Raw genomic sequence first — 24,946 nt, 5'->3', positions numbered from 1 at the left:
CACGCAAATAAGTTGCCATTAAGAAATTCCTCATTCCTATTGGAAGAACAAACATTATTAAAATGCCTTTACTACCCAAGGCAATCTACCCATTTAATGCAATCCCTATCAAAATACCACCAGCATTTTTCACAGAGCTAGAACAAGCAATCCTAAAATCTGTATGGAACCACAGAAGACCCTGAATAGCCAAAACAATCCTGAAAAAGAAAAGCAAAGCTGGAGGCATCACGATTCTGGACTTCGAGTTATATTACAAAGCTGTAGTCATTAAAAAGTACAGTACTATAAGAGACTCTTAATTTCAAGAAACAAACTGAGGGTTGCTGGAGTGGAGGGGGTTTGGGGAGGATATATGCTATGGTGAGCACTGTGAATTGTATGAGACTGATGAATCACAGACCTGTACCCCTGAAACAAATAATACGTTATATGTTAATAAAAAAATAATTAATTAAAAAAGACAGTATGGCACTGGCACAAAAACACACATACATCAATGGAACAGAATAGAAAACCCAGAAATGTACCCCAACAACTATATGATCAACTAATCTTTGATGAAGCAGGAAAGCATATCCAATGGAAAAAGGATAGTCTCTTCAACAAACGGTGTTGGGAAAACTGGACCACTTTCCTATATCATAGACAAAAGTAAATTCAAAATGGACCAGAGACCTAAACATGAGACAGGAAACCATCAAAATCCCAGAAGAGAACACAAGCAGCAACCTCTTTGATTTGGCAGTAGCAACTTCTTACTAAACACATCGCCAGAGGAAAGGGAAACAAAAGCGGTAATGAACTACTGGCACTGCATCAAGATAAAAAGCTTCTGCACAGTGAAAGAAACAATCAACAAAACTAAAAGGCAGTCTATGGAATGGGAGAAGATACTTGCAAATGACGTATCAGATAAAGGGCTAGTATCCAACATCTATAAAGAACTTATCAAACTCAACAGCCAAAGAACTAAATAATCCAGTTAAGAAATGGGCAGAAGACATGAATAGACATTTTTCCAAAGATGACACAGATGGGTAACAGACACATTAAAAGATGCTCAACATCACTTGGTATCAGGGAAATAGAAATCAAAACCATGATGAGATACCACCTCATCCCTACCAGTAGGGCTAAAATTAACAACACAGGAAACAACCGATGTTGGCGAGGATGCAGACAAAGGGGAACCCTCTTACACTGTTGGTGGGAATACAGGCTGGTGCAGCCACTCTGGAAAACAGCATGGAGGTTGCTCAAAAAGTTAAAAATAGAGCTACCCTATGACCCAGCAATTATACTACTGAGTTTTTACCCAAACAATATAATGGATACTGATTTGAAGGGGCACAGGCACCCTGAGGTTTACAGCAGCATTATCAATAATAGCCAAATTATGGAAAGCATCCAAATGTCCAACAACCGATGAATGGATAAAGAAGAGGTGGTAAAGACACACACACACACACACAATGGAATATTACTCAGGCATCAAAAGAATGAAATCTAGCCATTTGCAACGATGTGGATGGAGCTAGAGTATATTATGCTAAGCAAAAGAAGTCAGTTAAAGAAAGACAAATACCATATGATTCACTCATATATGGAACTTAGGAAACAAAGCAGATGAACATATGGGAAAGCAGAAAAAAAGAGAGAGGGAAGCAAACCGTAACAAACCCTTTTTAAAAGATTTATTTGAGAGAGAGAGAGGAAGAGAGAGAGAGTGTGTATACAGGTGCACAAACAAGGGGCGGGGCAGAGGGAAAGGGACATGCGGAGCTCAATGTGGAGTTCAATCCCAGGACCCTGAGATCATGACCTGAGCCGAAGGCAGATGCTTAACTAAGTCACCCAGCCACCCCACCATAACAGACTCTTACAGATAGAGAAAAAAGAGAGAGAGAGAGAACAAACTCTGGGCTGAAGGAGGGAAGTGAGTGGAGAATGACTAAATGGGTGATGGGAATTAAGGAGGACACTTGTGAAGAGCACTGGGTGTTATGTGAAGGGATGAAAGACTAAATTCTACTCCTGAAATAAGTATTACACTATATATTAACTAACTAGAATATAACAATTTGGAAGAAGAAAAAAAAAAACTCCTCATCCTTTCAAAAGGTAGTTTTTGTTAAGTCTTTATTATACTGGCTATTTTATATTTCTCACAGAAAGACTCTCATTTAACTGGGGTCTTTGGAATACATGTTGAGCCTCCCTTTGCAAAAATGTTTCATTTAAAACTAAAGAGCTCCATATAGTCGAGTTGTGGCTTCTATTAAAGGCTCAACGGACAGAAGCTAATTAAATTGTTCTACTCCCAGCTTTGCTTCTTATTAAGCAGCTGCTTGCTTCATCAGTCATGCCAAAGCAAGGACAAATCCAATGATTTTTTTTATTTTTTCTATATTTCCCCCCCCCCTCCAAAAAAAACAAAGCTTCTGGTAGAAAGCAAATGCCAGTCTTCATTCACTGAATCAGGCAAGAAGCAAAGGAAATGGATAAAACCAAGGAATTCTCATTTCTGACATAGATTAAGAATCTTGGAGAGTTAGGTGACTATTAAGCAGAAGAACACACAGTAAAAATAGGAAAGTATTCGACCTGGGTCATGTACCTCTACATGTGGCTGGGATACTACCCTAGGAAGGAATAGCCAGAACAAAAGTGGGAAATATTTCTGTGGCAATTTACAAGGGAGTGTCTAGACATGAACTTTACAATGTCATTAGCCCATCTTGATTCACACCCAAGAAACTCTTCCAGAGGCCTCCTGAATACAAATGATACTTGAATGTTTTCTCCCAAGACAGTTTCCAAAGACTTTAATTCAAGCAGTTTTCCTAGAAGAAAAACATAAAAAGGTCTGAAGTACACCTCTCCACCATTAGCTTGTAACAGCCTTTCTCCAGCAGGACTCTCAGAGGCAGGGCCACGGGAAACAGCGTAGCCAGGCTGACTCTGCCTTCACTTCAGCCGACAGTTCATCCGACATCTGTCACGTGTCCACCAGACCAGCCCTGGGCCAGAACTCAGAATACTAAATGGGGAACATGCTTATAGGCCAGTGGGGAAGCAAAGAAACCGATAACCACCACACAGAGTGCCAAGCTCATGGTGCTAGGGGATATTCCCTGCTTTCAGCATAGTAACTACCCTGCAGAGAGGACCCATGAACAGTGAGGAGATATTGAGGGTATTCAATATAAACCAACAGGGCATCTTCTCTTCTATTAAAATCCCCAAACCCTTTTTTTTAATGTTAATTATTATTTTATTAGTATCCAGACTCCAAAAATATCCCAGTAAATCCGTTTACAGTGGTGATCTTTACATATAGTCTCAGACAGAGATAATAAGCTAGTCGTTATGTGGATCAGGAAACACAGAACTTCTCCAATGTTCTAATGTGGTTGGAAACTATCAGGTAACTTTATAGTATGACATAATTTATTTATGAAATAATGACATGTTGAATGTCCTGGCCATCTTCTCCCTCAGTCCTAACTCTTAAGAGGGGATACATATTTGGGATTTTCTTGATACAAATGGGAGTAACCAAAAATCCCCAAACCCTTTAATGCTGAAGTGTAAGACTCCGTTCCACCAGCGGAATCTAGAACCACTGACTTGGGAAAACAAAGGTAACTCTCATTTCCCGTGTTCATTATCCCCTTCTAATACAAGGGCTTCCCGAGGGAGTGTGTCAGAACTGCCAATGCCATCTCCAGACACATGGACAACCTCACTCTGTTCCATTCTGATACAACATGAACCACTGCATAGTGGTTAGCAGTAAAAACATTAACATGAAGAGGGAAAGGTCTTCTGGGGTTGTCCTTAAGGGCAGCAAGGAAGGGGAAAGCTGGGAAGAATTCTTCGTGCGTAGGATTCCTCTTCCCACCTTTCCTGAGCTCCCTTTCCTGTTTCCCACACTAATTCCACACACTCACTGGTCTCAAATCTCCAGTTCTCTCTCTCTTACAAAAGATATAGTTTATTATTTGACCAAAAATGGAGGCTGTCGAGCATGAACTCCCTCAGTGTTGCAATGTCTACTACCTCCCCTGCCCCAACACAGAACCTCTTCTTTGCACACTATAAACTCTGCCTAGGTATATGCCCCACACCTTCAACATGGCTTCAGCTGTGTGCAACCAAACATCCCCCAGCATACCAGACCTGGATGGTCACCTTCCCTCCAGATGGCTCCATATGGGCATCCTGGAGGCCCCATAGACTCTATATGATCTGAGCCAAATTTAATCCCAGACCAGTCCTTCTGCCAGGGTTCTGTATCTCGGAGAACGATACTATCATCCACCACACTTCCCCCACCTTCCAGTCTAGAAGAGTTCAGTCACTCTAGTCCCCTTCCTATCCTTTATTCCCATAATTAACTGACTGCCAAATCCTGGCGGATTAAAGATCAGCAAATGGAGAATAACTTAATTCCAGGAAAGTTCTGGAAGTTCCTCATGACAGCCTTATGAATAATATAAACAAACGTGGCTGGAAAACAAAATTAGGTAAATCCGGAACCAGCTGAAAAACTAGAAGCAGCATGCAGATCAGTCATCTCAAACAGACCTGAGAAATACCTTCTGCTATCCTATAAGATTCTCTCTTTTTGGTCTGTTATTAGCAACATTTTTTACAAATATTCACATGGTACTCAATCTGCATCTAACACAGAGCCGGGAAATATAACTAATATAATGGGTTAACAGAATCAGGTTTCAGAATTGTCTTCATAAGCTGAAATAGTCCCAATCAGAAAGAAAAAGTATACTAGGAATAAATGTTTTAAAGGCAATACCTAAGTACAGGATTTGATGTAATAGCTATATACAACCCCCCCCCCCACACACACACACACATGGGAAGCCTGAGAATTTTAAGTTACACAAACCAATGAGAGATAATAAAGTAATAAAGATACGAATAACAAAAAACAAAACAAAACTTCAGGCTCATTTATAGTCAGCATAAAAGCATGCCTTTGGATCAAGATACTTATCAGTCTTACTTTACTCTGAATTAATCACATACCATTGGGAACAAGATTACTTAGAAAGGACTCAAGAGCATTCTTTAAACATCTTCATTTTGGTGTGGAAAAGTGAAAGAGGGAACTTATTCTGCATTATTCAAAATGGCACAAGTGGGCAAAAATTACAGGGAGGGAAGAGTTCAGCCTAATTTAAGGAAGAACCTTCTAATAATTTAGAAGTGCCCAAGCATCCATCATGAAGTGGTAAAGGGACCTCAATGGGGTGGACCCGGGTCTCTGAGAGCATCTCAAAGATAAGATTCTGGGATTCTAGGACTGAACTGATCTTTGGTATCTAAAAAGCCAATTTTGCATTCAACACTACATAAGCTTCTCAACAGTCTATCATTCAGGTTTTTAAAAAATCAAAATTACTTATGTAGGAAAATAATAAGTACATGTTAACTCGGTGGAGTGTACATAGACTTGGTTACAGGCTTGACACTAAACCTCCTCCCACACTTGCTGTGTGACCTGGGACGGATTACTAAATGAGCCGTACCTGAACCTCAGTTCCCTGAAAAATGGCGGTAACAGTAGTAACTTGGCATGGCTGTCATGGGGCATAAACCACATGTTTGTTGGACACTTAGAATAGTACTTGGCATGTGGTGCACATTAAGTTTCTGCTTCCACCATCATCTGTCCCCAGTGGCAAGAAGGCATGCAATTGCTGGGTCTGTCACCACTCCAGCCAAGGGCAGTAAGACCACTATCTAGCCACTAAAGACCCTAACTCATCCCTGTTTACATTAGTCAACACACACATGCAAGTGGACCCCACTGCAGAAATCCATCCTCTACCACATGACTATCTCTGTCACGCTCTTAAGTTCTTTCCCAGCAGCCACCTGACCCAGCCCTTTATTCTGTGCACCTCCCAAATCCTTTCTAGTAATCCCCCAGGGGCTGCTGCTCCATGCCCAGGAAACAGATCTCTATCCTTTGCCTCTCCTGTATGCTCTGAGGACCACCTCCCTTCCCTGCAGCCATCTCAGGCCGTGGCTGGCTGCCCGGTCTCCCACACTTTGGAGTCAGGAGGTGGCCCTATGTCCTCTTGGTTCCTCACACTCTCCTTCAGGCCCTGCTCCTCCAGTAAACATCCAGCAAACTTTGGTCCTGCTACTTAGTTATACCACCTCTCCCTCTCCTCACTGGTATTGTGTTCCAACCTCCTGGACGTTTCCCCCCAGCCAGAGACTTTGGTCTCCGTTCACTAGTATCTTCAAGCACTGATACCATCCTGAATGACTTCTGCTGAATGACTCTGCTGAAGGTACAGGTTTCCTTAACAACCCAGTCCCTCTTTCCTTCATGGGAAATAGCACCTCTTCCATGCCACCTCAACCACTCATGGACATTTACTGTCCCATACTCACCATTTTCTGCCTTGACAGTAACATCCCAAGTAGTCCCCTGCTGACCTTCCCTTCAAGTGTGCTCAGTATTACAGTATTTTCGAGTCCACTGACTTCTTGGCTCTGTCCCAACCTGCTAGCCCTTTCCTGTGTTTTACTTCCCTCTTTAATCAGCTTAGATGCTTGAGCCCATCATTTCAGTAATACTCTTACTAACACCCTACATTCCCTTTCCACTGCCAAGAGCTGGCAAAACTCCAACCCCAGAACTGCTCAACTATTTACTCAGCAATGAGCCCTAAACAATCAGAGCACTGTTGGGAAGTGCCACACACCGGAAGGGATTGGGGCTGGTGAGTGAGAAAGGGCAGAGGGATCAGAGGGCCCTCAACACTGCACGGCACTCCCACCTCACTGCCCCAGCTGCTCCTCTCACACGCCACCACTCATTTTCCAAGTCATCCCCAGGTTTCAAACCTCTAACCATCCACCCCCATTCTCAACAGATAACCCCCCATCCGACCTCACAAAATTACAGAAGCCAATATATGAAAATGGGATCACACTATTAACCACACAAATTACCTGCATCTTCACCCATCTGTCCTTCCACCTCAGGCCAACTTCTCCAACAAGTGCACTTGGGATCCAACCTTTCTGGTTGCCTTGGGAATCTTCTGCTCCCCAAGATCCTTTATTCTCTGCAACTAGATCTTTCTGTTGGCTTTTAAACAGGCTCAAGTTTTCAGTAGAAACAAAAATCAACAAATCCACCAGCTCTTCTTTAACCCAACAGTTTTCACTCTTGCCCTCTCTTCCCTTTCCCCCATTCCCTTTAAGGACAAAGTTCTAGAAAGGTGTATCCATACGATCATCATTTCTCATCTCTCTTGATCTTTAGCCCACTCCGTTCTTGTCCCTACCTTCATTATACCCCCTGAAATAGCTATTACTAAGGTCAACAAGGATGCCTACATGTGGCCTTCATGTTACCTGAACTCACATTACTGACCACTTTCTCCCTGTAATACTTCCTTTCCTGTGCTTCCCTAACACCTTGCTTCATCCTCTCTCCAGCCACCAAGTAACAGAATTCCCTAAGGCTCAATACCAGACCCTCTGCTCTCTACTTGTTTCCTATGTGATTTCACCTATACCTGTGACATCAGTAACCACTTACATGCAGAAAAATACCACGTTTAACTGTCCATCCCAGATCTCTCCTCTAAGCTCCTGATGTACACAGCCAACTGCCTACTTGTCAGTACGACAATTTCAAAGGCATCTCAAACCAAGCTCATGACTTGACCCCAAAACTTCTAGGTTCTTCATCTCACTGAATGATAGCATTGTACATCCACATTTCACAGCCAGAACCTAGAAGCCATCCTTTAATAACTTGTTTTCTGTACATTCCTACTATGTGCCATAATCCAATCCACTGAGTCCTATGGTGGAAATCCTAGTTTTTAAACCATCCATTTTTCTCTAGCTTATGACCATCACTTTTCTGGACTGTCAGCAAACCAGAAGGCTATCTGTAAACAGACTGGAGGACTCCATGGGAATCTTCACGAAAAGCTGCTTCTGATTATGTCACCTCCTCACTTACCCACAACTTAAAACCTTCAATGGTTTCCAAGAGTTCTTATGAGGATCCTACTTTCTCCAGCCTCAACCGGTACTTGCCCTCACTTGCTAAACTCCAGCTTATGTAACCTTTCTGTTCCTTACAGGTGCCATGTTCCAGGCCTTCACAAGGCCTTTGGAGAACCTATCCCTCACCTCCCACCCTGCCCCCCACGCCCAGGTTAACTCTCATACTTATTCAGCTCTAGATCAACCCTCACTTTCTCAGAAAGGCCTTCTCCAGGCTTGGGCACCAGATAAGGTACGCCCTTATCTGCTCTCAGAGTGCCAAGTTCCTCCCCTTTATAGCTGCAATTTATTTAAAAAAATTTTTTAAGTATACTGACACGCAACATTGTATTAGTTTTAGGGGCAGAACACAGTAATCCAACAAGTCTGTATGTTATGCTATGCCCACTACAAACGGAGCTCCCATCTGTCACCAGACAACACTATTACAGTCCACTGACTGTATTCCCTACGCTGTGCTCTTCATCTCTGTGACTTACTTACTCATTTTGTAACTGGAAGCCTGTGTCTCCCACTCCCGCTCACCCATTTTGCCCACCCCCACCCCCCTCCTCTGGCAACCCTCAGTTTGTTCTCTGTATTTATAGGTCTGATTTGGCTTTTTGTTTGCTTTTTTATTAATCTGGTTTCTTTAGACTCCACATGAGTGAGATCATATGGTATTTGTCTTTGTCAGTTAAAGCTGCAATTTACGGGGCGCCTGGGTGGCTCAGTGGGTTAAAGCCGCTGCCTTCGGCTCAGGTCATGATCTCAGGGTCCTGGGATCGAGTCCCACATCGGGCTCTCTGCTCAGCAGGGAGCCTGCTTCTCTCTCTCTCTCTCTCTCTCTCTCTCTCTCTCTCTGCCTGCCTCTCCATCTACTTGTGATCTCTCTCTGTCAAATAAATAAATAAAATCTTAAAAAAAAAAAAAAAGCTGCAATTTAAATGAATGTCTCCTTCCCCCAGTGAAATGTGAGCCTCGTAAAGGTGGGAAACATGGACATTTTCCCCCTCCATACTCATACCTAACACAGGCCTGCTACATAGCATGTGCTCAGTACATGTCTATTAAATAAAATGATAATAACAGGCATTCATATCCTTACATGGGCTTTCCATTCTGCTGGTATCTCATCAGCAGCAGGTCTTTCATTTTGCAGTATGGTCAGAATATTGGAAAAAGAATATTCTAAATCGACAACTCTTGTATTACAGCATGAAAACATATTTACTTCTAAAGGATCCTCACCTCAATGGCCAGAGCAAAGAGTCCTGACCAATATTATAAAATGAACTAACACTGAATATGTGTTTTAGTCCATTTGTATTGCTCTAACAAAGTACCACAGACTGGATGGTTTATAAACATCAGAAACTTATTGTTGCCCACGGTTCTGAAGTCTGAGATCAGGGCACCAGCAGTGTTTGGTGAGGACCCACTTCCAGGCCATAGATTTCACATGGCAGAAGGGGCAAGACAGCTCAGTGGGGTCTCTTATAAGAGCACTAACCCCATTCATGAGGGCTCCAACCTCAAGACCTCCTCACTTCCCAAAGGCCCCACTTGTTGCTACCACCACCTCTGGAGGTAAGGATTTCAACTTAAGAATTTGCTGGCAGGGGCGGTGGGGGGACACATAAACATTTAGACCTTAGCAGTAGCATATATGGCTTCTCCATCCCGAATGCCTTATAATAAATGGTATGTGTTCAAAGGTTTCATAATAATTACAATCTGCACTGTATTTTCACTCTTATCAAATACGTAAGTACTTAATTATTGATTTAGCTACATCAGTAGGCCTAACATGTTAAAGTACTTTAGAAGTCTCTATTTGCAAACTGAGAGCTATTTATAAATGAACACATGACAGCAGAAGGCATTTACCAAACCAAACAAACCAAAATCCTATCAAAAAAAGTCATACCTACACCTTACCCAATCATTCTAGGTGATGAAATTTTTTTGTTTTTGTTTTTTTAAGATTTTAGGTATTTATTTGAGAGAGAGCCAGAAAGAGAGAGAGGAGAAAGGGGCAGTGTGTGCGCATGCGCCAGAGGGAGAGGAAGAAGCAGGCTCCCCAGTGAGCCGGGAACCCAACGTGGGCCTCAATCCCAGGACTCTGGGATCATGACCTGAGCTGAAGGCAGACGCTTAACCAACTAAGCCACCCAGGTGCCCTCATTCTGGGTTTTGTTTGCATTTTCATATGGGTGGTACACTTCAATTATCTGTCCAAATGCTCATAAAACATAATTAACCAGAGACAATAAACCATCCTCCCCAGTAAAGAATAACTATCACACTACCCACTCTTTTCTTTTATTCATGTAAAAACCATTAACCATCTAATCAAATACCTATAAAGCTCCCAACTAACTACAGTTACAGTTTTGGGGTTTTATTGTCATTACTATTATTTCAATTCTATATTGAGATCTATACGAAAAAAGTTAGGAAAATTATGCGCAAAAAACATTCCACCTCTCTTCCTTTTCTGAGCATCATGTTCAAAAACCATTAGCACTAGTGTAAAAGTCTACGGGAAGCCAGCTGCATAAAAGTTAACCTAACTTCCGTAAATCCTCCAATATTCATGGTACTGCTTTTTAAAAAGACACAATGGGAAGAAAATGGATACCAAACCAGAAGAGGCTAAGGAACCCTACATTCGTATGATTAAATCATACTCCCTTTCTCACAGATATGATGTCACTTAAGGTCTAATAAGGAACTGCTCATGGTGATAGCAAAGATTTCTCTATGGTTCCTCCCTGTCACTTAAGATACTAAACTTTGAATAAGGGTATCCTTTATATTTTTCCCATTCCGTCAATCCTTTTTCTTTCAAGAGCATTTAACAGAATTCAAATTGCAGAGACACTCTTTGATTCTGTTACACACGCTGGCAATGCAATGACACCTCTTTGAAATAATTTTTTGAATTATAAATCATTTTAATGATAGCAAAAAATAAAATACTTAAGGTTATATATTCATCCATTTCTAACTGGCCTTTATTTTCCCCACCATCCTATGTAATAATTACAATCACGGCATGTATGAAAAGGAGGGAGGCCGAAATTCTGTTCCCCAGCTGGTGCTGTTTGGGGAACCCATTCAGCAACCGTGGGGTGGCCCCATCTTGCTACACAGCTCAGAGAACTATTGCTACAGGATCCCTTTATGACAAGATTTCCCTTTTATCTGTCTCCTTACATCCTATGCTAAATGTCTTCTAGATCTTTCTCTGGTCCCTCTCATCCAGTGTTTTTTTATCCCAGAGATTCTCCCTGCCCCTCTCACATGTACATAATACTTTCTCTGTATATATTCTTATTCCGACCAGCCAAGAAGATTCTGTAGTCTTCCCTTTTACAGTCGGTGGGGGGGGAGGGGTGGTAGGGACTGATATTTTTTCCATACAGCTCAGAATCCCCACCAAGATATTCTGGCACAGCAAGTGGGGGAGAGGAGGGAGGGTTATCCCGGCTTCTTAGGCTCTCCCTGAGAAGTCTTGCTCTTTCAAGAAATAATTTCTCTCCTGGTTTCCCAGAGCACTTGATCAGGTTTCCCTTCTATTACAGGTATTTTTAATTAGGATTTTAATAAAACGTTTATTCTTATTTTCCTAGCTTATGTTTACTTAAACTTTTTACATGTTCTGGCTACTAACTTCAAAATAAATAAAATGAAATCTAATACAGTTAATCTATGTTGTGTCAACTTTTTTTAAGTTTTTTGTCTTATTTTTATATTTCATTTTACACTGACTCTCTGATGCGGGATTTGTTTTTACAAAGCCTAACAAGAAGTGGGGCTGCAAGGGAATGACAGTGGGAAAAGGCCACCTTCCCCAGTTCTCCCCACTGCTCTGTTGATTCCTGACCCCCAATGCATTGAGAATTCTCCCCTTAGAAATTCAGTCCGTTTTCTACAATCTTAAGGCTCAGAGTACAGATAGCACATTTTATTTACTTGGTAAACGTTTCCTAGCATCTCATCCTACTTAAAGCTTTTATAAAGAAGTTTTTGTTTTGGCGCCTGGGTGGCTCAGTGGGTTAAGCCTCTGCCTTCAGCTCAGGTCATGATCTCAGGGTCCTGGGATCGAGGCCCGCATTGGGCTCTCTGCTCAGAGGGGAGTCTGCTTCTCCCTCTCTCTGCCTGCCTCTCTGCCTATTTGTGATCTCTATTTCAAATAAATAAATAAAATCTTTAAAAAAAAAAAAAAAGAAGAAGTTTTTGTTTTGCAAACCTAAGAGCTCCAATGACAGCCACTGGATTTCGGATAAATCAGAATGCCTTAAGCCAGGAGACAATAGTAACTGGAAAATCATACATATACAGTACTTGACACATATAATAAGAGGTTGGAAGGGTGTACAATTTGAGGGCCCATCTTTAAGGAAGTCAACATTTCAAATACAACACACTCCCCAAGCCTTAGAAGAGGTTACTGAGGAGCCCTACAGCAGAAGCAGAGACCAGATGGCACCATGTCACCTGCGGGACTCGGGAAGAGGAACGCATTCCTGCATCCAACCTCTACCCAACCTCTGATGTCCTTACTTCCTTGCAATTCCCTTCCTGGCAGGGAGCCTCTTGGCTTGGGACATCTCTTGGCTTTCTCCTAACACTGTGAAGTCAAGGAAAAGCTGGACAGAGCAAGATTTTTCCAAATGTGATTTGTTCTTTTGCTAAAGGAATCACTGCCATGCAAGCTGGGAAATCAGAACCTAAGAAGACAGAAAGGTCCTTCTTATCTTTCAACTGTCCATCCAATTACCCCTGAGAGAGTCCTTGGGATGCAGAGCATCTCTTTTTGCCTGCTCCCCACAGGAACCAGAAACAGCACTGAATGGGTTAAAGGAGCTGAAGAAGAATTTCGCAAATTTCTCTCACCTGTTGAGTCTTAAAATGCATTCCATTCACCTAGGAGAAACCTAGAATCAAATCCTCCTCCCAGGGTTTATCAAGTGGCCATGGGCAAGAAGAATATGACCTTTCTGACTTGCAAGTTCTATGAAAGGGGACAAGAATGCCTATGTTGCAAGACAGTTGTCTGGCTCGAGCGAGATGAACTAAATGTACCCAACACAAGGCTTGGCACATGCAGCCACTTGCGATAACTCCTTGTCACTGCCACTCCAGGGGTGGAGTCTATGCGTCTGACCCCAGGAATCTGGGCTGGCCTTGCACCTGCTGAGAAACGATGAGTAGAAAAGAGGCTGTGAGAGTCCTGGGGCCTCAGTAGGCCTCAGAAGACCTAGTAGCATCAGCCTTTTGCTCTCTTGAGTGTTGCTCTAAACCTGCCGTGTAAAGAAACCAATCTAGAATACTGGAGCATAAGCGATCACCTGGAGAACTGAGACAGCCAGCTGACAGCCAGCACTCAGTACAAGCCACCAGCCATACTGGCAAGCCCACCCCCATTTTCCAGCCCAGTGCACCCTCCAGCTGAATGCAGCCATATGAATGAGCCTATAACCAGCAGGGTAACTGCCCAGCCAACCACAGAATCATGAGAAATAATAAATCATTGTTTTAAGCCCTTAGGTTTGGGGGTGGTTAATCACGATTACATCAAAACACCACTCAATAAAGGATTGCACTGGTTATCACCTTTTCCTAACGAAAAAATGTTACACCCACTGTGTACCAAGTCACAGCAGGATAGGATATTGGGTATCCAGAGCAATGTGATCATTTCCCCCTCCTTTTAACCTATGGCTTAGGGGCCCTACAGCTTGTTTACACCTCCTATACAGGTGGGAGATATGGTGGCTTCAATGAGAAAAAGCCAAGGAGTTTCTAAATTCTCTAGGTGACCTTTCATTCTGTTCCCTAAGGGTCACTTAAAACCCTATCAAGGTACACGGAGAGTGGTTTCTCTTCTCTTCTAATATCTTCCCATAAGATTGCCTTTGTCAGCTGCACTGTTTACCAATAAACATATTTATCAGCATGATGATATATCTGTTTGACACTTGTCAGGCAGCCAAAAAATCTGAACCCGGTGACACATTTCCCTGAACCATGTCTCAGGCTAGGAGGTGCTGCTCAAAACAATCACACGAAGCTTCGGGTGACCTCAAGGTTAATATTTACTATAAACCTGAAGTTTAAATTCAGTTAAAATCCTGTAAAAGTACCTCAGCTTGACCCATAGACTTGGTAATAAAGAACTGTTCTGAGTCAATGCTCTGAGGTAAGACTTGAATGAATGTGGCCATGGAAACACAGACCTAGGTGGTTCATGACACTTGAACTTCCCCAGCTTCACTAAATAAGGTCACACCACCCCAACCTGTAGATCTCGGAGTCCTGCTGACACTCTCCTATGGGACAACCCGGAAATATTGAAGAGCTCAGAGAAGTGCTCAAGATTTCTTGGAATGGTGGCTCAGAGCCTCTCTCACTCATGGAGCTCATCAATGTGAACATGTGCCATCCTTCCTGTACGGCCCAATGACAGACTTGTGCATGCGTGTTTTTAAGAGGAAAAGATTTCATCCATTGTTATAGTTCTGATACACTGGTGGTGGCTGAGAGGATGGGTGAAACAGGTGATGGGGGAATTGAGGAGTGCACCTGTCGTGACAAGTGCCAGGGGCCATATGGAAGTGTTGAATCACTACACTGTACACTTGACACTAACAGGACATGCTGTATGGCAACAGGAATTTAAATAAAGTCTTTAAAAAATAAATAAATAAACATCCTCACTTCTTGCTTTGTAGGTTGGAAGCCTAGAAATCCTGGGCAAGCGGGTTCTACTCACAGAAATCCTACTCAAATGATACACTCAGTACTATAAAAAAAAAATTGTCTAAGAACAATATCAGATTGCTGTTTTCATCTGTCCTCTTATAGCACCCATGGACTTCCCCCTCACCATAATGACCTTTCATTGAGGACTTGCGAAGGCATGAGACCCCTGACTAGCAAGGAGGAACAAGGTATGAAACAGCAGCATAAGACAAGGTCGCTAGGTTTTGCTGTACAACACTGGGAACATTGTTGAGAATGCTGGCCATTGCAGATGCAGTGTTTTCTGGCTGAAAATCCAAAGGGGAAATTTCTCTCACCTCCTAGAACCAGGAACAGATGGATTTCTCCAATCTGGTTTCTCTTTGGGACACTTTGAAGCTCTTTGTGGACTGCTTCCTTCTTCTCTTAGGCTGCTGGAATACTTATAGCCAGAACGTCAAAGTACACTAACCAATTTCACTCATAACCCCCTCTTATTTTCCTTTGGCTTATATTTCTTTCTCATCCTAAATTTACCAGATCTTGTCCTATTGCATGCATCTTTGTAAGCCATCCCAAAACACTTTTGGAATTGGGTAGGTATAAGTAAAACTAAAGATACTATCAGCAATGTGTATGCTTAGTTCCCCTACTCCAAATGATGAGCCCTGGTCAGCAAAGGCTGTGCACTGCCCTGCTAGGAAATCCTTAGAGTGTCCAGTGCTATCATTTCACTGCTGAATGGATATTTAGGGAATTAAATGGTAGAATAAGTAAATTTTGATAGCACTCTGTTAACTGAATTTTAAAATACTATTGAAGTGTACTTTAAAATACTACTAAAGTGTACTTTAAAGTCTACTAAAGATTTCATCTTTTATCCTCCAAACAGGAATGTGTCAAAGGAGGCATGTGCAAGGGTGTTTCCCACAACATCAGAAGCAGCTCTCAGGGTCACTGATAGGGGAATGATAAAATACGCTGGTGCAGCCACACTATCACAGGCTAAACAGACATTTAACTAAATGAGATGATACCAAAGGGCATTCACCCATCACATGCTATGGGGTGGGGGAGAAAAAAAAGAGCAGGAAGTGAAATAATACATTTTTCGTAAATAGCTAACTGGCTTTTTCGACATTTGTAAAGAAGAAGGACTAACTGGCTGTATTTGGGAGTGAGATCAGGGAAAATGGGAGCTGGAGAAAGGGAAAGAGGTAAACGGTCATCTTCTTGAGTATTGGTTATTTTCATGGTTTTTCTTTATGTTATTTATAACAAGAACGTTTCACTTTTGTAATTAAGAAATAAAAAACACTGATGAAAACATGCAGTGACTTCAGGTTGTAAAGCATTCTGGAATCCTCAAAACGTCCAATGTCTCAAGGGTTGGGTTGGGAAATACTATGCTGGGATCCTCCAAACAAGAAGTCTTGGCTCTGTGGCTAGGCCTTCCCTATGGACAACTCAGCCTCCCTCCCTTAGAGCCTTTATTCTGCCATGGATTCCTCCACAAAGCAGGGAAGAAATTGATCTGTTTAGTGACATACACACAGGTTACTAAAATATGGAAAGGCAAAGGATCTTTCTCAATCAGAACACAGCTGCAGTCTTTTTAAGTCCTTAAAATAGCATACAGTAAATTATAAAGCATTTAAATTCTTAATCATCTCCGTGTTTTTTTTACATGTGTTAGAGCAAAACATGTTAACTGAGCAAGACTAGTTTGGTGATCATGTCCCTAAAATGTTAAAACTTTGTAAAGGGGGAGGGTGTAGTTGTTCTAAATTTTTCACCAAATGAAAATTCCTTCTTCCCCCATTCCACTCAATAAATACACACCAAATAGGGAGAAGTTTTCTATGCCTTCAAATGTACTTTTGGAAGGTTTTTTAAAGCCAATCTGGAGAAAGCTAATTAAACTGACTTGACCAGGACAGATTCTCCATGTCCCCAAAATGTAAAAATCAAATCAAAACCAATGTATAAACTCATCAATGAATGGTTACTTCCTAGGTGGCCCCGGCGGGATCGGGCAGATACTGGTGCAGCATGGGCCAGGATCCCCAACACTGGACTCTACAGGAACAGTCAGGTGGATACCATAAGTCCAGAGCTCAGAGATAACATCAGGGAAAGTTCAAGATATACACAGGACAGCCGAGGAGAAGGAACGAGAAGCAATGAAAACATATCACCTAAGGTAAGAAAATCAGAGCAAGGATGGGTCAAAGAGAGCATCCAACTAGACAGAATGTGGATGATAAACACAAGCAAGTAAACAAGCAACCCCAGTGAACTGTGACACTTGTGCACACTGCCCTCCACGCTTTGCTGTGTTCATTCACTGGTCACAGGGCCAGGTGTATGAGTCAGGTGTTAATTGTTATGAAAAGGCAACCAAAGGCATGCAGATAAACTTTGCCTTCGATTAACTCCAGGGTATGGTTACTGGACATTTCCTCAAGGATGGTGGATGCTGGCTTCTGCCTCACCTAGCTCCCCAAGAAGCTTTTGAAGACGATGAATAAGGATTCCAGTTCGATGGTGAAGCAGGCATCTAAGGAAGCTTTGATAAGCTAACCCTTTCACACAAGGTAAGGAGAATACATTCCAATCCTCTGTAAGCAGCTAATTTCCTAATGAGCTTCATCAGCAATAACACATCCCACCCGCTTCTGTTAAGAACTTCTCAAAGCTGTAAGAGGAATTATGAACCCACACACTGCACTATGAGCCCTTCTGTTCCCTATCCAGCTGATGAAAGTGGACATGGCCTAAACCCACCAGCCAGTCTGTTCTGGATCCACTTGTCCTCTTCACCTACGGAGAGAAATCTGCTCTAAAGACACTGTTTTCAAATCCCAAGTTTACTCCTTCCATGCTTCCTTTTTCCTCAAAACCAACTATTTTGCTTTCAAGTAGACAGAATCGGCAGGAAGTTTCCCCTTTGCACTTGTCCATCCAGCCGCCTACGCCAGCGTCAGTCCTGCACCCATGTGACACCAGATGAGTCCTCACACCACCTCCTGTCCCCAGCAACAGAGGTCCCGATTTCCCAGTCAATTCTGTGTTCCCCTCCAGCATCTCCAACCTGAATGCAACCTATTTATCTACTCATTAGGCAAATGATTTCCAAACAGTGGACTCTGGTCTACTAACAAGTGAGGATTTTTCAGAATACTGAACAGGAACAGAAAGCACAGAAACAGAAAACAGAATGCTATACAGTAAGGGTGCATATTGTTTCATGAAACTGGTTTCAGATGCACCTATACTTACTTATGTCCTGGGTTGCAGTGCAAAAAAACCATTTTGTACTGTGTTGTAAAATCCAGAAACGTTTGAAACACTGCTTTAGATAAGCCTTTGTCCCCTTAGTCAGACTACCCCCTTGCTCTCCGTCCCACTGCTCAGCAACTCCCTTCCTCATGCTGGCCCAAGCTCTGAACAGACTTCCAGCTGTCTTCTTCACCCGCTGTTTTCACAAACCTTGGCCTTTTACAATGATTCACAAGCTCCTTCTCATGTATCCAAAGGATTGCCTTCTCCTTGAACAGACCAATGTTCTGAGGGGAAAAAAAAAAAAAAAAAAAAGATCCTTTGCTATTCCTGCCTTCTTTTCAGGTCTGGGATCTGCTTGCAGAACATCCAACTGTCTCACTCTGAATAACAAACCTCAGAGCAGTAGGACTCCGTTTCTTTGTGTGCTTACCTTTCATCTCCAACAAGAAAAAACACCACCAAAGTCGCTCACACAATACCTTAGGTTTTCTTACAAAATGAACCTCACTTTCCTGATGTAATGCATTCTCTGGTGTCATACACTTAGTGCCTGATACCGATGCCAGGTGAATGCAGCTCAGCCCGAGGGGGGGAGTTAAAGTCTGGTTCCCGTCCTCGAGAACAGATGGTTACCCCACCTCCATATTGCCATCTTCTTCCTCTTGCAAGGCAAATGGAAGGAGGGAAAGCACAGCAAGGTGGCTGTACATGCGTGGGGGCATCCTTTCCTCTCAAGGACGAGGGCACAAGCTGTCCGGCACAATTCTACCACCCCACCCCCGCTTCTGCCCTCCCTTGTCCACCCTCCCACAATTCTCACCCAGACAATTCATTCATTCTCTTCTGCCACAGAAAAACTCGTTTTCTGTATCTTTCCGTAGACTGCTCAGTTTACTTTTTTCAGCCAAAAGACCTATCCTACTTTTTAACCTTCCAAGAGATATCAAAGCTAAATGGAGCCTTCATCTGTAGGATACGGGCCACTAATTTGAGAAGAAGGGAACAGGGAGACACCGAGGTCTGAAGGTTTCTTAGGAAACCTTGGTTTCTGCTCATACTTGAGATGCCGGCTTTCAGGGTAGAACATAAAAGTAGGGTGGGAGGAGAGGGCTGCACTAGACTCAGAAGGGCAAGAAACACACTCAGAGGGAACTAGGGAGAAGGGGAGGTCTCACCTAGGGCACATTCCAGAATTGGCCTGGAAGCTCTACTACTAGCCCCTTTCTGCAATCCAAGCCCTTTCCCACTTCCTCGTGGGGGGAATACAGGGCTCCTTCCCTAACTCTACGATTGCCCGATTATTAGGCAGGCCCTCCCTCCCTCCCAGGTCACCATGTCCTCCTCCCTACTCCTTTGCTGGGATCGTTCTTCATCCACCTAGCACGGAGTTAGGTCTCTGACAGCTCCAGCTCCCAAGGCCTCTGTTTACCTTGGTGATCAAATGAATCTCTCCCTCATTAAGATTTCAGAGGAGGAAGGAAAAGAGAGGCCAACTCTGGCATCCATACTCCAGGGTGTACTGAGAAGACTCAGCTTCTCTGGGTTAGCTTTGGCCCTTGACCCTTGCCATTCCTAGGCACCTCCAAGTACGCAGCTTTAGTGACGAAAAGCCATTATTCTTTCCAACAAGGTCAAGAGGCTTAGAGGCAAAGGAATAGGAACAGAAAGCTCATAAAGTAAACAATTACGACTAACTGAGCCACTGGTTGCCAAGTACCCAGCTCCAGACAGGTAAAATGTGTACAAAATCACACAGTAAGGATTCCAGAGCTGAAGGGAGGTATTGTGGCCAAAGGAGTTGCAGGAGTAAAACAGAAAGTAGCACTCTGTAAATATATTCTCAGGGTCATCTGATGGCACAGGAGGGGGAGGTTGGCAAGTCGACTAAAGTCCACAGTTTCTGGAGCCATTCTTTCCAATTTTCTAGCATGGCAGGAGTCCACTTTTCTAATTTAGTTCCATCCCTACAATTTAAGGAAAAGATTAACACAGGGGGAAAAATTCTCCACTTCACACTTAGAAGGGAACTGAGATTCTCTGTCATATTACCTTAACTGGCTACTGTAGAAAGATAAAGCTGCATTCCAACCTATACCACGGGCTCACACAGCAGTATCTCTCTCAACACAAACACAGAACAAGATCGATTTTTCTCAAGATCTCAAGATCGATTTATGACTGGTGAAGATTTTACTAAAATGATATCTTGTTTCCTGCCTCACACATCAACTCCTAATAACCACATAAACTCTCCCATCTTGTCCCCAAACTGGTACTGGATTCATTTAAACACTGTCAAAGATCACTCTTTAGGAACAATTTTATAATTTCACATAAAAATGTGTGCTACATTAACAATCAGATTATACAACTGAGCGGGGAAAACGTACTGGCCATCAATAGTGACCCTTTAGTGAACTTCAACAACTCAAAGTACTTTCACAGAGGTTTTCCCACCCTCTTGGGGCTGCAGGAATCCCATTTCATGGCTGGGTAAACCGAGGTTCTCGGTTTAATAAACTTGCCGGGGTTACAATGGTAGAGCTGTAAATAGTGCCCAGTCCCTTTCCCACTACTATTCTGCATGAGGTGGCTAAAAATGGGACGCACTTGAGAACTACAAATGTGAATAAGAGTCTTGTTTTATTTAGATGGGGGGGAGGGGAGACTTACCCACTTGATGCACCTGTGTACCGGCCTCTAACAAGAAAGCTTTCCCTGGCTGCCCCACGCACCCACCCCTTTGGGCTGAGAGCCGGGAAGCTCCCCGGGCAGACCCAGCAGCACGAATCGCGCACCCGGGGGCGCCAGCGGAACGCCGGGCGTACGGGCGGCGCGGGGCCGCGGGCCCCGGGACACCGTCAGCGCCGCGAGCCGCGCGGGAGCCCGCGGGGCCGGGAAGATGCTGCGCGGCCGCACACACCTGCTGCAGCCCGCCCGGGCGCCCCGGCCGCCTCCGCTCTCGGGACGCCCACCCAGCTCCGGGCGCCGTAGCCCGCGGCCGCGCTAGGCCGGGGGCGGGAAGTCCCGGCGCCCCCTGCCCGCGGGCCGTACTCGGCGGCGCTGGGGAACCGCGGGGCAAAAGCGAGCCCGCCCTTTTCCCCGAACCCCCTCCAAACAGCGTCACCTGTGCCGGGTCCCGGGGCGACTCGCGCGCGGGCGGCGGCTGCACGGGGCCGGGGAGGGCGGCGGGCGGTTACAGAAACCTGGTCATCTGGCCCGGCCCGAGGGCTGGCGCCGGCCAGAGTCGCCCCGCGAGATGCTCGGCGGGAGCCAGGGGAGCCGCGGGGCCCCGGGCCGCTCGGAGAAGCAGTCACAGAGACTACAGCTACCGCCGCGGCCGCCGCGCCCGCCCGGACTGCGGGCTCGGGTTACCGCAGAGCGGCTCCTTAAAGGGGCCGCGGCCGCTCGGGCTCCGGCTCCGGCTCCGGCTCCCACTCCGGCTCGTGGCGGCTGCGACCCGCGGCCAAAGTGGGCGGGGCCCCGAGGCCGCTGTAGGGCCGACCTTCGCGAGCTGGACTTGGGTGCCGGAAAGGGCTCCGAAACGGAACACCCAAGGAGGGCTGCGGTGGGATTCGGGAAGAACACACCTCGCCAGGGACAGGGCGTGCGGTTCCTCCGCTTCCCAAGCAAGGAGCAAAACTAGCAAGTGGGGAGGAACGGTCTGAGTCCGGTTCCGCCGCGGCCAGTACCTGGGCTCGCCACGTAACCGAAATTCTTTTCAGATTATGAATTTGTATTAATTAATAAAAGAAAGGAGGTGAAAAGACAGTTGCAGATTTTTCATGCCACGTCTGGCTTGGCCAAAGAAAGCCAGGTCCACCCAGTTCTTGCTAGGGGCTGCAGGTGCATTCCAAACTGGGTAGGGGGCGTCTGTGAAACAGGCCCGTTCTCTTGGAGCAGCCTCCTCCGGAATCCCTGAAAAACACCCTAGAGTGCACTAGCACTCCACCTACACCCAACATGGGAGCCCCTCTGCTGTCAGGGTGGGGTAATGGGATTTGAATTTTTGATGCTGGTGGACGTTTCCAAGTTGCCCAATGCCTAAAGTTTGCCATTCAATAGTAGCTCTTCTGACCTGCTATGAACAGCCTCAAAAACCTTCAAATGTTCTGGATTAACAAGACGGAATTGGTTTGAATAAAACAAAATGATGAAGAGGTATATTTAGGCTGTTAAAATCTGCGAAAAGTATTCAACAAGTTAGAAGATGTGGCTTCTAATGTTAATTAGTAAGCACCACTCTTAATAATGTAGGGCAGTTATTTGTAAGAAATGCCTGTCAGTGGGGCTAATATGTTTTACCTAATATTTACATACACACAAATACATGGTAGCTAACCGAACCTCACTGAGGCTCCATTTCTTCATTTCTCAAATGGGGATAATAATTCATAGTTACCTCTGGAGACCCCAGTCTCAGTAAACGTACCCCAGACTGACCTAGAGAGACAAACCTATTCTGCCCTACGGACAACAGCCTGCTTGCAGTCAAGCAGGGTAGAAGATTCTGTAGGCCCCGAGTGAATTTCTCCTTTCTCTCCTCAAGACTCTCAGGAGTGCCCTTTGACCACAACCTGTTCCACTGTATCTTCTTCACAAGGTCCTCCGTCCTCGACAACTTTGGTTTGCCCCACACCTGCTTTACACGTTCACATGGCTAGAACATAACTCTTCAGGGACAAGATGTCTGTGTGTGCTCATCTGTGGGGTGAACCCTAGGTGTACAGACTGCACATGTCAGCTCTGGACTCTGCCTCCACATATCACCTCCAGCCCCACATATCACCCTGCGCTTGTCTCCAGTGGCTAATAGTTGTTTTTTTTCCTGATAAATACACCATCATTATGTTTAATATACGTATTTTCTTACACCCATAGCAGCATCCAAAACCCTAGAAACCCACAAAAATCCGCTCTATACTCTATGTCCCACTATATTCCTTCATATAGGCCTCTACACACGCACCATTAAATCTGCAGGATTGTTGCGAGATTATACAGAGCATGTAAGCGAATACATCAAGGACAAGGTCTGAGATAAGGAAAGGAATTCAGTAAATATTAGTAGAATTTTGAATCTTTTAAACTAATCAAAACTCAATGAACTTGGGAGGTAGAACACTGTATCAGCTGCATATTTTTTTATCAAAATTGTAATGCAGCTTAATTTCTTTAAAAATATTCATTTTATTATTCACATTTAGATTTCTAATTATTCTTTTTTTTTTTTAAAGATTTTATTTATTTATTTGACAGAGAGAAATCACAAGTAGATGGAGAGGCAGGCAGAGAGAGAGAGAGAGGGAAGCAGGCTCCCTGCCGAGCAGAGAGCCCAATGCGGGACTCGATCCCAGGACCCTGAGATCATGACCTGAGCCGAAGGCAGCGGCTTAACCCACTGAGCCACCCAGGTGCCCCAAGATTTCTAATTATTCTTAACTTCATTTTACCAATCCTCTCTTTCCAAGCGCAGTTTCCCCAAATTCTTTTATTTACTGTCTTAAGTTTTTCTGCTTGTTAACTGTGAGATATCAAAGCTGAACTGCACTTCTTATACTTTTGCTCACTGAAACGGCTCAGAGAAATGAAATTATTTTTCTTTCTTTAAAAAGAGAAAAACTGGGGCACCTGGGTGGCTCAGTGGGTTAAGCCTCTGCCTTCGGCTCAGGTCAGGATCTCAGGGTCCTGGGATGGAGCCCTCCATTGGGCTCTCTGCTCAGCAGGGAGCCTGCTTCCCCCACCCCCCTGCCTGCCTCTCTGCCTACCTGTGACCTCTCTCTGTCAAATAAATTAATAAAATCTTTTTTAAAAAAGGGAGAGAGAGAAAAGGTACAGAATTTTTGAGGCAAATTTTCTGATAAAAAATTTTTTTGCCTATGCTCTAGACAGGAAATATGGTTTATTATATTTATTCCTATGTATCTTGTTTCTGTGTGTGTGTTTTGAGTTTTTTTTTAATTCCAATATGATTAATATACAGTGTTATATTAACTTCAGGTAAGCAATATAGTGCCTCAACAATTATATACATTACTCATTGTTCATCATAGGTGTACTCTTAATCCTCCTTACCTTTTTCACCCATCCTCACAGACATAGATCTCCTTTATCCATTCATCTATGGAATACCTGGGTTGCATCCATATTTTGGCCATTGTAAATAATGCTGCAATCAACATAAGGGTGCATATATCTTTTCGAATGAGTGTTTTCATACTCTTTGGCTAAATACCCGTAGTGGAATTACTGGATCATACAGTAATTCAGTTTTATTTTTTTTGAGGCAACTCTGTACTATTTTCCACAGTGGCTGCACCAGTTGGCATTCCAACCAACAACGCACAAAGTTTCCTTTTTCTTAACATCCTCACCAACACTTGTTGTTTCTTTTGCTTTTGATTTTAGCCATTCGGACAGGTGTGAGGTGATATCTCATTATGGTTTTGATTTGCATTTCTCTGATGAGTGCCATTGAGCATCTTTTCATATGTCTGTTGGCCATCCGGACGTCTTCTTAAGGGTGCATATATCTTTTCGAATGAGTGTTTTCATACTCTTTGGCTAAATACCCGTAGTGGAATTACTGGATCATACAGTAATTCAGTTTTATTTTTTTTGAGGCAACTCTGTACTATTTTCCACAGTGGCTGCACCAGTTGGCATTCCAACCAACAACGCACAAAGTTTCCTTTTTCTTAACATCCTCACCAACACTTGTTGTTTCTTTTGCTTTTGATTTTAGCCATTCGGACAGGTGTGAGGTGATATCTCATTATGGTTTTGATTTGCATTTCTCTGATGAGTGCCATTGAGCATCTTTTCATATGTCTGTTGGCCATCCGGACGTCTTCTT

At 43.8% G+C, this 24,946-nt stretch overlaps 1 protein-coding gene across 6 annotated transcripts in view; it reads right to left on the bottom strand.

Moving 5' to 3' along the window:
• TLCD4 (TLC domain containing 4) overlaps nt 1-24,946 on the bottom strand; it is a 101,706-nt gene that overhangs the window by 44,462 nt on the left and 32,298 nt on the right. The window contains exons 1-2 of one of the 6 annotated variants that reach the window (XM_059375462.1): nt 21,218-21,307; nt 18,298-18,374 (exon numbers count right to left, since the gene is read on the bottom strand). The exons of 3 other annotated variants lie outside the window; for them this stretch is intronic. The gene's annotated coding sequence lies outside the window, so the exon portion shown is untranslated. Of the gene's footprint in view, nt 1-18,297; nt 18,375-20,763; nt 20,894-21,217; nt 21,308-24,946 lie in introns of those variants that run through there. 2 more of the 6 variants (XM_059375460.1, XM_059375464.1) reach the window with 2 other exon arrangements.

Source organism: Mustela nigripes, chromosome 14 (assembly GCF_022355385.1).
Source record: "Mustela nigripes isolate SB6536 chromosome 14, MUSNIG.SB6536, whole genome shotgun sequence".
Classification (NCBI taxonomy): domain Eukaryota; kingdom Metazoa; phylum Chordata; class Mammalia; order Carnivora; family Mustelidae; genus Mustela; species Mustela nigripes.
The sequence above is the reverse complement of the archived record's forward strand: the minus strand, read 5'-3'. Positions and strand labels throughout refer to the sequence as shown.